Raw genomic sequence first — 13,461 nt, 5'->3', positions numbered from 1 at the left:
AGGTTATGCAATCACTCTGAAAAACGTCAACCTAATCCCGGCCCGGAGGGCCGAGTGTCATATCCCATTCGACTCAGTTCGTCGAGATCGGAAAAAGTCTGTATGTGTATGTGTGTGTGTATGTGTGTGTATGTGTGTGTGTATGTGTGTGTGTATGTGTGTGTGTGTGTATGTATGTGCGTATGTGTCAAATAATGTCACTCATTTTTCTCAGAGATGGCTGGACCGATTTGCCCAAACTTAGTCTCAAATGAAAGGTGCAACCTTCCCATCGGCTGCTATTGAATTTTGGATCGATCGGAATACTGGTTCCGGAATTACGGGTTTCAGAGTGCGGCCACACAGAAATTTCTCATATAAACTATAGGAAAAATTAAAAATAGAATTTTTATTTTTGATGTTAAATGTGTTCAAGGTGCATGAAACGTCGAGATTTGATGCAAACTCGAAAAAAAAATTGACCACGATTCACTTTTTTGGATTTTGGCACATTTTTGCCTTTCTCATATAGAAAGGTTATGCAATCACTCTGAAAAACGTCAACCTAATCCCGGCCCGGAGGGCCGAGTGTCATATCCCATTCGACTCAGTTCGTCGAGATCGGAAAAAGTCTGTATGTGTGTGTGTATGTATGTATGTGTGTGTGTATGTGTGTGTGTATGTGTGTGTATGTGTGTGTATGTGTGTGTATGTGTGTGTGTGTATGTATGTGCGTATGTGTCAAATAATGTCACTCATTTTTCTCAGAGATGGCTGGACCGATTTGCCCAAACTTAGTCTCAAATGAAAGGTGCAACCTTCCCATCGGCTGCTATTGAATTTTGGATCGATCGGAATACTGGTTCCGGAATTACGGGTTTCAGAGTGCGGCCACACAGAAATTTCTCATATAAACTATAGGAAAAATTAAAAATAGAATTTTTATTTTTGATGTTAAATGTGTTCAAGGTGCATGAAACGTCGAGATTTGATGCAAACTCGAAAAAAAAATTGACCCCGATTCACTTTTTTGGATTTTGGCACATTTTTGCCTTTCTCATATAGAAAGGTTATGCAATCACTCTGAAAAACGTCAACCTAATCCCGGCCCGGAGGGCCGAGTGTCATATCCCATTCGACTCAGTTCGTCGAGATCGGAAAAAGTCTGTATGTGTGTGTGTATGTATGTATGTGTGTGTGTATGTGTGTGTGTATGTGTGTGTGTATGTGTGTGTGTATGTGTGTGTGTGTGTATGTATGTGCGTATGTGTCAAATAATGTCACTCATTTTTCTCAGAGATGGCTGGACCGATTTGCCCAAACTTAGTCTCAAATGAAAGGTGCAACCTTCCCATCGGCTGCTATTGAATTTTGGATCGATCGGAATACTGGTTCCGGAATTACGGGTTTCAGAGTGCGGCCACACAGAAATTTCTCATATAAACTATAGGAAAAATTAAAAATAGAATTTTTATTTTTGATGTTAAATGTGTTCAAGGTGCATGAAACGTCGACATTTGATGCAAACTCGAAAAAAAAATTGACCACGATTCACTTTTTTGGATTTTGGCACATTTTTGCCTTTCTCATATAGAAAGGTTATGCAATCACTCTGAAAAACGTCAACCTAATCCCGGCCCGGAGGGCCGAGTGTCATATCCCATTCGACTCAGTTCGTCGAGATCGGAAAAAGTCTGTATGTGTGTGTGTGTATGTATGTATGTGTGTGTATGTGTGTGTGTATGTGTGTGTGTATGTGTGTGTGTATGTGTGTGTGTGTGTGTGTATGTATGTGCGTATGTGTCAAATAATGTCACTCATTTTTCTCAGAGATGGCTGGACCGATTTGCCCAAACTTAGTCTCAAATGAAAGGTGCAACCTTCCCATCGGCTGCTATTGAATTTTGGATCGATCGGAATACTGGTTCCGGAATTACGGGTTTCAGAGTGCGGCCACACAGAAATTTCTCATTTAAACTATAGGAAAAATTAAAAATAGAATTTTTATTTTTGATGTTAAATGTGTTCAAGGTGCATGAAACGTCGAGATTTGATGCAAACTCGAAAAAAAAATTGACCACGATTCACTTTTTTGGATTTTGGCACATTTTTGCCTTTCTCATATAGAAAGGTTATGCAATCACTCTGAAAAACGTCAACCTAATCCCGGCCCGGAGGGCCGAGTGTCATATCCCATTCGACTCAGTTCGTCGAGATCGGAAAAAGTCTGTATGTGTATGTGTGTGTGTATGTGTGTGTGTATGTGTGTGTGTATGTGTGTGTGTATGTGTGTGTGTATGTGTGTGTGTGTGTATGTATGTGCGTATGTGTCAAATAATGTCACTCATTTTTCTCAGAGATGGCTGGACCGATTTGCCCAAACTTAGTCTCAAATGAAAGGTGCAACCTTCCCATCGGCTGCTATTGAATTTTGGATCGATCGGAATACTGGTTCCGGAATTACGGGTTTCAGAGTGCGGCCACACAGAAATTTCTCATATAAACTATAGGAAAAATTAAAAATAGAATTTTTATTTTTGATGTTAAATGTGTTCAAGGTGCATGAAACGTCGAGATTTGATGCAAACTCGAAAAAAAAATTGACCACGATTCACTTTTTTGGATTTTGGCACATTTTTGCCTTTCTCATATAGAAAGGTTATGCAATCACTCTGAAAAACGTCAACCTAATCCCGGCCCGGAGGGCCGAGTGTCATATCCCATTCGACTCAGTTCGTCGAGATCGGAAAAAGTCTGTATGTGTGTGTGTGTATGTATGTATGTGTGTGTATGTGTGTGTGTATGTGTGTGTGTATGTGTGTGTGTATGTGTGTGTGTGTGTGTATGTATGTGCGTATGTGTCAAATAATGTCACTCATTTTTCTCAGAGATGGCTGGACCGATTTGCCCAAACTTAGTCTCAAATGAAAGGTGCAACCTTCCCATCGGCTGCTATTGAATTTTGGATCGATCGGAATACTGGTTCCGGAATTACGGGTTTCAGAGTGCGGCCACACAGAAATTTCTCATATAAACTATAGGAAAAATTAAAAATAGAATTTTTATTTTTGATGTTAAATGTGTTCAAGGTGCATGAAACGTCGAGATTTGATGCAAACTCGAAAAAAAAATTGACCACGATTCACTTTTTTGGATTTTGGCACATTTTTGCCTTTCTCATATAGAAAGGTTATGCAATCACTCTGAAAAACGTCAACCTAATCCCGGCCCGGAGGGCCGAGTGTCATATCCCATTCGACTCAGTTCGTCGAGATCGGAAAAAGTCTGTATGTGTGTGTGTGTATGTATGTATGTGTGTGTATGTGTGTGTGTATGTGTGTGTGTATGTGTGTGTGTGTGTATGTATGTGCGTATGTGTCAAATAATGTCACTCATTTTTCTCAGAGATGGCTGGACCGATTTGCCCAAACTTAGTCTCAAATGAAAGGTGCAACCTTCCCATCGGCTGCTATTGAATTTTGGATCGATCGGAATACTGGTTCCGGAATTACGGGTTTCAGAGTGCGGCCACACAGAAATTTCTCATATAAACTATAGGAAAAATTAAAAATAGAATTTTTATTTTTGATGTTAAATGTGTTCAAGGTGCATGAAACGTCGAGATTTGATGCAAACTCGAAAAAAAAATTGACCACGATTCACTTTTTTGGATTTTGGCACATTTTTGCCTTTCTCATATAGAAAGGTTATGCAATCACTCTGAAAAACGTCAACCTAATCCCGGCCCGGAGGGCCGAGTGTCATATCCCATTCGACTCAGTTCGTCGAGATCGGAAAAAGTCTGTATGTGTGTGTGTATGTATGTATGTGTGTGTATGTGTGTGTGTATGTGTGTGTGTATGTGTGTGTGTATGTGTGTGTGTATGTATGTGCGTATGTGTCAAATAATGTCACTCATTTTTCTCAGAGATGGCTGGACCGATTTGCCCAAACTTAGTCTCAAATGAAAGGTGCAACCTTCCCATCGGCTGCTATTGAATTTTGGATCGATCGGAATACTGGTTCCGGAATTACGGGTTTTAGAGTGCGGCCACACAGAAATTTCTCATATAAACTATAGGAAAAATTAAAAATAGAATTTTTATTTTTGATGTTAAATGTGTTCAAGGTGCATGAAACGTCGAGATTTGATGCAAACTCGAAAAAAAAATTGACCACGATTCACTTTTTTGGATTTTGGCACATTTTTGCCTTTCTCATATAGAAAGGTTATGCAATCACTCTGAAAAACGTCAACCTAATCCCGGCCAAATTTTTTTTCGACTCTCATAAGGTTTCTGGATTTTAACAGGGGCGTAGTTGATTGTTTACGGAAAGGGGTTACCCCCCCCCTCTACTGTTGACTTCCCTCCTTTAAAAATCTCCTTAAATCACCCCTCAGACCACCACCCCATCCAGCCCTCATACCCCTCCCTTTCAACCCCATCATATTTAAACCACCACTATATCACAAAGCATACCAATTTAAGCTCGGGAGTCGTTCGTTCATGGGACTTTCGCCCTCCTCACATACCCACCCCCGCATGACAAAATGAGTTAGCAAGCAGATAACATTGATCTAATGCTGATTAGGCTAATGGAGTATTATATTTTTTTATTTCAAGTGTTTCACCGTCAACTCAAGTTCGTGGCTGGCATGCCATTGTGTATAAGTGCAAAGTGTACTAAGAATGTAATGGACATTTCCACAGTTATGTTGAACATAAAAAGCCTCCGTGCCATAGTTTAGAGAAATGAGAAAGGCACAATTGCACCGCTAGGTGGATTAAAACAGGTTTTTTCCATTTAATTCCACTATGTTTTGCCTTTCTCAATAGAAAGGTATTGCAATTGCTCTGAAAACCGACTTTTTAACGGAGGCCCGGAGGGCCGAGTGACATATACCATTCGATTCAGTTCGTCGAGTTCGGCAAATGTCTGTGTGTGTATGTATGTGTGTATGTATGTATGTGTGTGTGTATGTGTGTGTGTATGTGACCAAAAATGTCACTCATTTTTCTCAGAGATGGCTGAACCGATTTTGACAAACTTAGTCTCAAATGAAAGGTGCAACGTTCCCATAGGCTGCTATTGAATTTCTAATGGATCCGACTTCCGGTTCCGGAATTACAGGGTGATAAGTACGAACACGCAGAAAATGTCGATTTTAATAAATTCTGCAATGAATGTATAAAGGTGAAAATTTTTCCAAAATATGACCACAACTGCTTCGATTTGTAGTATTAGGTCACTAACATCCATTCAAAGTCTATTTGGCCACATTGGCCACCATCCTCGGTTCCGGAAGCCCCGGCGGAAGTATCTAAATTCAGAATAACAGTCACATCGGTTTCTCGGAGATGGCTAGACCGATTCGACTAAACTTGGCCTCAAATGAAAGGTATTGCGTCCCCGTAAATGGCTATTTAATTTCATCCCGATACGACTTCCGGTTCCGGAGTTACAGGTTGTGGCATGCGATCACATAGCAAATTGTGATTCAAACCGATACTCCGATGAAAGCAAAAAAGGTAAAAATTTCGCTAAAATGTCTCTCAAACAACTTAAATTTGCTGTTCTAGGTCACCGACGGCCAACCAAACTTTCGTTGACTACATTGACCACCATAAACGGTTCCGGAAGTGCCCGGGAAAAGCGGCCATCTTTCAAAATTTACGAACTCACATCAGTTTCCCGGAAATGGTTGGGCCGATTTTCACAAACTTAGTCCCAAATGATAGCTATAATATCCCCATAGATGTCTATAAAATTTCGTACGGATCGCTTATATGGTTCCGGAAATATAGACTAAACCGTCCGGTCACATATGAAATTCCCATATAAGCCGGAACTCAAATTTTTTTTTTCAAAGGGGGGACCTCATGAAATTTCAGAAATCGAATTCGTATTTTTGATGCCCAACATCTTTAAAATGCATGAAACGTCGAGATTTTATGTTAACTCGAAAATTTTTTTTATAAAAATCGACTTTTTGGGACTTTGCCGATTTTGCACCTTTTTGCCTTTCTCATATAAAGAAAGGCTATGCAATCACTGTACAAATCGACTTTTTAACCGAGGCCCGGAGGGCCGAGTGTCATACACCATTCGATTCAGTTCGTCGAGATCGGCAAATGTCTGTGTGTGTGTATGTATGTGTGTGTGTATGTGTGTGTGTGTGTGTATGTGTGTGTGTGTCATTTAAACTCACACAATTTTCTCAGAGATGGCTGAACCGATTTTCGCAAACTTAGTCTCATCTGAAAGGTATAACGCTCCCATAAGCTGCTATTGAATTTTTAGTTGATCCGACTTCTGGTTCCGGAGTTACGGGTTGAAGAGTGTGGTCACACAGCAAATTCCCATATAAACTGGTACCACCATGATGTTCAAATGATGTAAAACATATTAAAATTGATGTAACATTACTCTAGTTTGCGGGTCTGGATCACTAATGATCAATCAAAGCAGCTTTGACCACATTGGCCACCTATGACAGTTCATGACGCCCCCGGGGAACCCGCCAAGTTCCTAAGCTTATATCACACCCATTCCCCAACGAATTCTCTACCGATTTTTACAAACTTGATTTCAAATGAAAGATACAGTAATGCCATTGACTGCTGCTGAATTTCATTCGGTTCTGACTCTTGCTTCCGGAGTTACAGGGGTGTTAGTAAGGATACACTGGAATTTCCCATATAAATCGGTACAATCGTAATACCTCAGAGGCTAAAAACTATTGAAATGGTCACCAAATAACTTCTAATCGCAGATCTAGATCACTGATTGCCAATCAAACATTCTTTGAATATATTGTCCACTATCGACGATTCCGGAAGTCCGGAATTCCGGGCATATTCCACAATTAAAGTCACATCGGTTCTTCGGTGATGACTGAACCGATTTTCTCAAACCAAGTCTCAAATGGAAGGCAAAATATGCAGTTGAGTATTGCGTCGCCGCCCCCCCCCCCGTCTTGCCCTTATACCTCCCTCCTTCATCACTCCCCTCCTTTTTGACCACCCTCACGCCCGCATTTCCTTCATTCATCCCGTATACCGAAATAAGATGAAGGATTTCTGACGCATCCTCCACTCCCACTCTACTAACCCCCCATTCCCTACACGTTCAAACCCATTCCACCAACCTTTCCAAATTATAATCACATGAAGATAACATTGAACTCATGCTTATTAAGCTAATTAAATATTATTCTTTTGCCTTTCTCATATAGAAAGGTTATGCAATTGCTTCAAAAACCGATTTTCTAACCGAGGCCCGGAGGGCCGAGTCTCATATAACATTAGTCGAGTTTGCCGAGATCGCAAAATATCTGTGTGTATGTATGTGTGTATGTATGTATGTATGTATGTATGTATGTATGTATGTATGTATGTATGTGTGTGTATGTGCGGATTTGTTAACAAAATGTCCACATCGGTTTCTCGGAGATGGCTGAACCGATTTTTACAAACTAAGATTAAAATAAAAGATATAATATTCCCATAGGTTGCTATTGAATTTCATTTTCAACCGACATCTTGTTCCGGATTACGAGTTGAAGAGTATGGTTACAAAACAAAATTTGTTGATTTGTCCACATCGGTTTCTCGGAATTTTCTGAACCGATTTTGACAAACTTGATTTTAAATGAAAGGTCGATCAGCTGCTGTTGAATTTTATGTGGATCCGAGTTCTGGTTCCTGAATTACAGGGTGATACGTACGATCACGCAGCAAATCCCGATTCTAACGAATTCTGCGATGAATGTAAAAAGGTTAAGTTTTTTCCAAAATGTAAACAGAACTGTTGAATTTGTAGATCTAGGTCACCAACAGTCATTCAAAGTCTCTTTGGCCACACTGTCCACCATCGACGGATCCGGAAGCATCCAAATTCAGAATAACGGTTATATTGGTTTCTCGAAAATAGCTAGACCGATTTGATCAACTTAGTCTCAAATTAAAGGTGTTGCGTCCCCGGAAACTGATATTAAATTCCATCTCCATCCGACTTCCGGCTCCGGAGTTACGGGTTGTGAAGTGCGATCACATAGAAAACTCCGATTCAAACCGATACCGCGATGAATGCAAAAAGGTGCTCTTATATATACTTACCAAGTGTAATAAGAATGAAAGATATTTCCGTAATGTTATATTGTACGAACCAGCTATTAAATCATAGTTTGGAGAAATGAGAAAGGCACAATTGCACCTCTAGAAGCTTTTGCTATTTCCGCAATATGTTTATGTTTATGTTTATTACCTTCACCAACAGGCCGCTTGGCCCCAGTGGTGGTTGCTTAAACTAATTACATTTTAAGATTGACAACATTTTCGCTTTTATCGCATTCCGCGTCCGGTTGAAGACAAAGGTCGTCGCCACACTGTTAAAAATTCGTTGGAGTCCGGTAACAGCGCTCTGGCAACCATAGTTGGTTCTCCTGAACGGAACTCGCAGAAGAGAGTTATTACGTAGAGCTCGAACGCGGGCTTGAAGATCCAGACGTCCGAGGATTGTAGGGCAATCCACTCTGGCAGAGAGTAAGTCCGAGACGAACAGGGCTCGAGAGCAGTCCCTCCGAATGCTGAGTGTATCGAGGTGTATTAGCTGGCAACGGTTTTCATAGCTCGGCAGCTGAAATCTGTTTCGCCATGGGAGTAGACGAAGGGCGAAGCGTATGAACCTGCATTGGACACCCTCGATTCTGTTAATCCCGTACTGGTAGTACGGATTCCAAACAGCTGAACAATATTCTAACGTTGAGCGGACCAACGCGCGATTTAAGACAATATACGTCCCTGAAGTTTTTCGCTATTCGCTCTTTGAATCGAATTTCTAATGTTCTCCTGGTTTGTCCAATATAAACTTTATCACAATGTGAACATGATATTTTGTATATCCCCGATTTGCTCAGTGTTTCTATCGGATCCTTTGTGGGTTTAGCTGTTTAGATTTAGATGTTTAGCTGGTAATTTTTACTGCTGAAAACTAGATCTACACCAAACTTTTTTAATTTTTTCCTAAGTTGATAAGCCGTATTCTGGTTGAAATCTACTGCTATCGTTTTTAAATTTTCAGTTGTTGGAGTTAAGGTCGTGAGGTGTTGCTTATGAAGTATTCTAGATTTTTTATTAATTATTGATTGGATGGTTTGCTCTGGATACCCATTGAGCTTAACAGTTTCGAAAATGAATTCAGTTTCTTTAGTTTTTGCTTCTTCCCCTAATGGTAGAGTAAGCATTCTATGGACCATGTGGTGAAAAGCGGCCATTTTATGCTGATATGAATGGTTTGAAGTATTTGGTATAATTCTCTCAGTATTTGTAGGTTTCCTATATATTTCGAAAGTCAAGGACCCCCCTCTCTTTTTACAAGCACATCCAAGAAGGGCAAATTGTTATCTTTCTCTTCTTCGTGTGTAAAATTGATATTTTATGGATGTTGTTAATGGTTTCCAACATCCGGGATAAATTTATACGTTTGATAATACAGAAGATATCGCCAAAGTATTGCCACCAGCGTTCTGGTAGCTCACCTTTTTCTTTTAAACATTCTTCAAAGTTTGCCATAAAAAGTTCACAAAGAAATGGAGAGAGTGGGTTACCCATCGGAGCACCCGTGGTTTGTTTATAGAAGACACCCCGGAATGTAAAATAATTTTCTTCCATGCAAAGGCGAGTAAGTTGGATATAAGATCTTACTTTGCTTTTCCATAGACTGTTGTTATTTTATTGTAATAACCAATCATCTAGTAGGTTAATTGAATCTTTTACAGGGACACGTGGGAATAGTGCGGTTACATCAAAGGAGACCATAATCTCATCGTCTTTGATTTCACTTGAGTTTTGAAGTTTGAGAGTGAATTCTTGTGTATTGGTGATGGACCGGCTGGAAAACTTTTTTGGTATATTTTGAAATTCTTGCACTAGCCATTTTGCAATTTTTTGGGTTGGGGCACCTATTGATGAAATAATTTCCCTGATTTCATTTCCGGGTTTGTGAATTTTTGGGAGTCCTTTTATTCGGGGTAAGATGGGATTTGAAACTTCGAAACGAGTGAGATTCTCACCCAAGAGGGGTTTACAGTCTTTAAGAGTTTCAACAACACGATTAATCATGTCCGGGAGGGGGTTCGTCCTCTGTGCCCTGTACGGGCCAGATATAATATTTTGGGTCATGTCAACGTAAAAAATATTAAATAATTATTTCTCATACCGTTTTACCTTTATTTGATGTATTTAGACACTTTGTTTTGTTGGTTAATTAAATCGAAATACTTGGAAAAGTGCACTTTAAAATTTCAACTTTCTCATATCTATCTATCTCTCTATCTATCTATACAAAAGTCAATGTTCCAAACCAGGTTTTCAGCTAAAACTGCATAAATCTCTAAAAAAGCCTACAATCTCTCAAGAGTAATTGAGATATAATGTGCAAAGTTATTGTGCTTCTTCATGATTTTTTGCAGAATTTTTAATTGCATTTTTGAAAAGTTATAAAAGTTTTTCCATGATCGTTTTTTTGGTCAAGTCTCCCCACTGCGGGGAGACTTGACCAAGACGTGGGGAGACTTGACCAAAAGAATTTTGAAAAATCATAACAAAAAATAATGACTTAAAACATACTGTAATTATTTTTTTCCATATTGTCGAGGTCCTTAGGTAGCAGTAAAAAAAATAAAACGGTTGCATTCGATAAGTTTCGATTTTTTTTAATGCATTTATTTTTAAGGATTAACCGTACTGCTTGCATTGCGTGTTCACACGTCAAGAAATCAGTCCTACTGTTGCTAAATTTGTTTATTAATACTAAAATATAAATACTAATGTTTGAGGGATTTTTTATGGCGTGATTATCATTAACAGTAGATACCAAAGCATGATAAATATCAGGAATTTTGCATCTTTCTTCAGCTAATTGCCACTTGGTCAAGTCTCCCCAACGTTAGTTATGGCATTCAATGTCATGCAAATTCTAATAATAACTATTCCAATGTTCCAATTTATGTAAAATCATTTCACTGCTTCACAAAGATTAAGTATACCATCTTAATAGTATAGTACATTAATAGTCATTAGTAGTCGAGTAGATATGTCCATACAAAGTTTGATAAAAAATTACATCATTTAATGCAACTTTATTAATCACGTAATATTTTCTGTAAGGAAAGGATTTTTCATTCCAAACTTTTAAAATTACCTTAAGGGATCGAAACAAGTAAAAAAATATTTTTGAAAAAATTATAAGAATCGAATAGAAGACGTCATAGCCAAAATTAGAATCTTGCGCTTGGTCAAGTCTCCCCATGTTCTCCTACATGATTTATGGACTCCTAAACGGTTTAACCGATTGCCGTCAAAATTTACACATAGTAACCATTTGTTATGAAGCGTGTTTGTGTGCTATTAGTTGGGGATTATCTGTCCGCTAGATGGCGCTTCAGAACAAATTGTATTTTCCTCCTATTTCGTTGAAAGTTGCAGCAACGCGCGATGGGTATTAGCTAGTTTTATATAATAGAATTGCTACTTTGAACAAATACAAAACCCCTTAAAACACAAATAATACCTTGCTGCTTCCAAACATTTTCTCGCTGACTACAAAATAGAACATAAAATAATTATTTTGCGTAAAATATAATTTTCTACTAAAATGTGGACCACTGATCTTATATGATTCTAAAGAGAGAGTCTTTCGATCATGTTTTAACTCGTAATTTTCAACGAAACTAAAAACGAAAACAACTAATTGAGATAATATTGTTCAAAAAATCCATAGAACAATAATAGAATTTTTAGTGTAACATCAGTTACATAGGATCCCCGAGCAAAAATATATTTCGAAAGAAAATATCGAATGAAAGGTTTTGTTTTGCGAATTTCAAAATACCAAATTACCAACACGAAACTGGCTAAATGGTGTCTTCGAAGGTTGCAAGTTCGCTCCTCTGACAGTGTGTGTTCACTGATATAACCTCCTAAAAGGGATATATCTTTTTTGAGCTACAAATTGAAAAATTACCTGGAAAATTGAACATTATACAAATACAAATACAATACAAAAAAAGTTCTAGACCCCCGATAGAACATTTCATAGTTATGCTCATATTAAAGAGCAGCATCTAAGCTTTCGATTAGTTAGTAGTTTGGCGATACTGATTTTTTTTTGTCTAAATATTTTGTACCAAAGACACCGTGATAGTACGAATGTGACAGGTATTTGTAGACTGAGAAATTCAATACAGCTTCAAAAATTAAATTATCAAAACTCATCTCCTACTATCCCGATTAATAATATTTTGCATGTGCCTCATTGTAGTATAGTAAATCCAATGCGGTATGCGTTGCAGTATTAAGAATGTTTCGCGTAAACTGTCAAAGAAATTCCGCCACATTCCCACCGCAACGAAGCCTACCTTTATATTACAGTATATTTTCTTGCCGCCCATAGGACTTCCTTAAAATTCATTGCATTTCCCTGATGTTAGGAAGACAAACAAGAAATATTGGGGAATACGCACCATCGAGGTATACCTGTACCATAAGCAAACCTGCATGAATCGAATATTATTCGGTGATTTTCTTTTTGGTTTCCTGTTTAGAACTCAAAAACGTGAAACCATACTTCGTTTTCTAAACTTCCATGCTAGAATTATGTGTCACATGGAAAATTCTCGTTCGTCCAATTACTTTCATTTTGTGAAAACAAAAATATAATGATTGTTGGAATAATTTATAGGTAGAAAGTATATTATGCTATGCCCCATCCCCGTGAAACTGGATATCCACGAGCTCATTAACTAGCCACAAAAACAAAATCGTCAAACCCGTAAATCACGTCCCCATCACAACTGACCAGTCGCAGCAGTCGGGCTCGCAGTCACACTCGCGAACCCTTCGTCAACATTCGCAGACGACGAAGCTTCGTATGCGCAAACGCACGGTTAATCAGAGCGTGGCAGGTCCTTTCGATTGTGTTCCCGCGGTAATTTGAATAATCCTTTATTAGCAAAATTAGATCTGTGAAGCATATTGTAGGCTGGATTCCTCCGATCTTAGCACAAGTAGTATAGTTTGTTTAGATTTTTTTTTCTCTTTTTTCGACCCAACAGTACAGCTAAAGTTTGCCCTAATTGCAATTTCTCATACAACGTGCGACACGCACTCTTCTAGCTATCTCATGGAACCGTGGTTGTACATTCCTACATGTACGAAAAAGGAATCCTTGCCATGCTTTCACCTTACCATGTACGCGCACCGTCTTCGGTCGGCCGTGTCTTTTCACTCCGCTTTGCGCCTGTTAATTTCAAAGAACGCACCGCATTTCCTTTCCGATAGGGGGAAAACTTATAATTATAAGTTTTAGAAGTTGAGGTCTGAACCCTCCGAGTAGTGCAAGGAAATCTATTTTTGCTTGTCTTGAGCGAGAAAATGAATAGAGGTCAAACACGAGGTGCCCTCGTAAATCCATGCTCGA

The 13,461-nt window shown here is 38.8% G+C and overlaps 1 protein-coding gene across 2 annotated transcripts in view; it reads left to right on the top strand.

Moving 5' to 3' along the window:
• The window catches only part of LOC131692835 (protein lin-28 homolog), a 75,924-nt gene that overhangs the window by 48,503 nt on the left and 13,960 nt on the right, over nucleotides 1-13,461 (top strand). The window lies entirely within an intron of this gene.

The sequence above is a fragment of the Topomyia yanbarensis genome, chromosome 3, assembly GCF_030247195.1.
Source record: "Topomyia yanbarensis strain Yona2022 chromosome 3, ASM3024719v1, whole genome shotgun sequence".
Lineage (NCBI taxonomy): Eukaryota > Metazoa > Arthropoda > Insecta > Diptera > Culicidae > Topomyia > Topomyia yanbarensis.
This window is presented reverse-complemented; position numbering and strand designations above follow the sequence as displayed.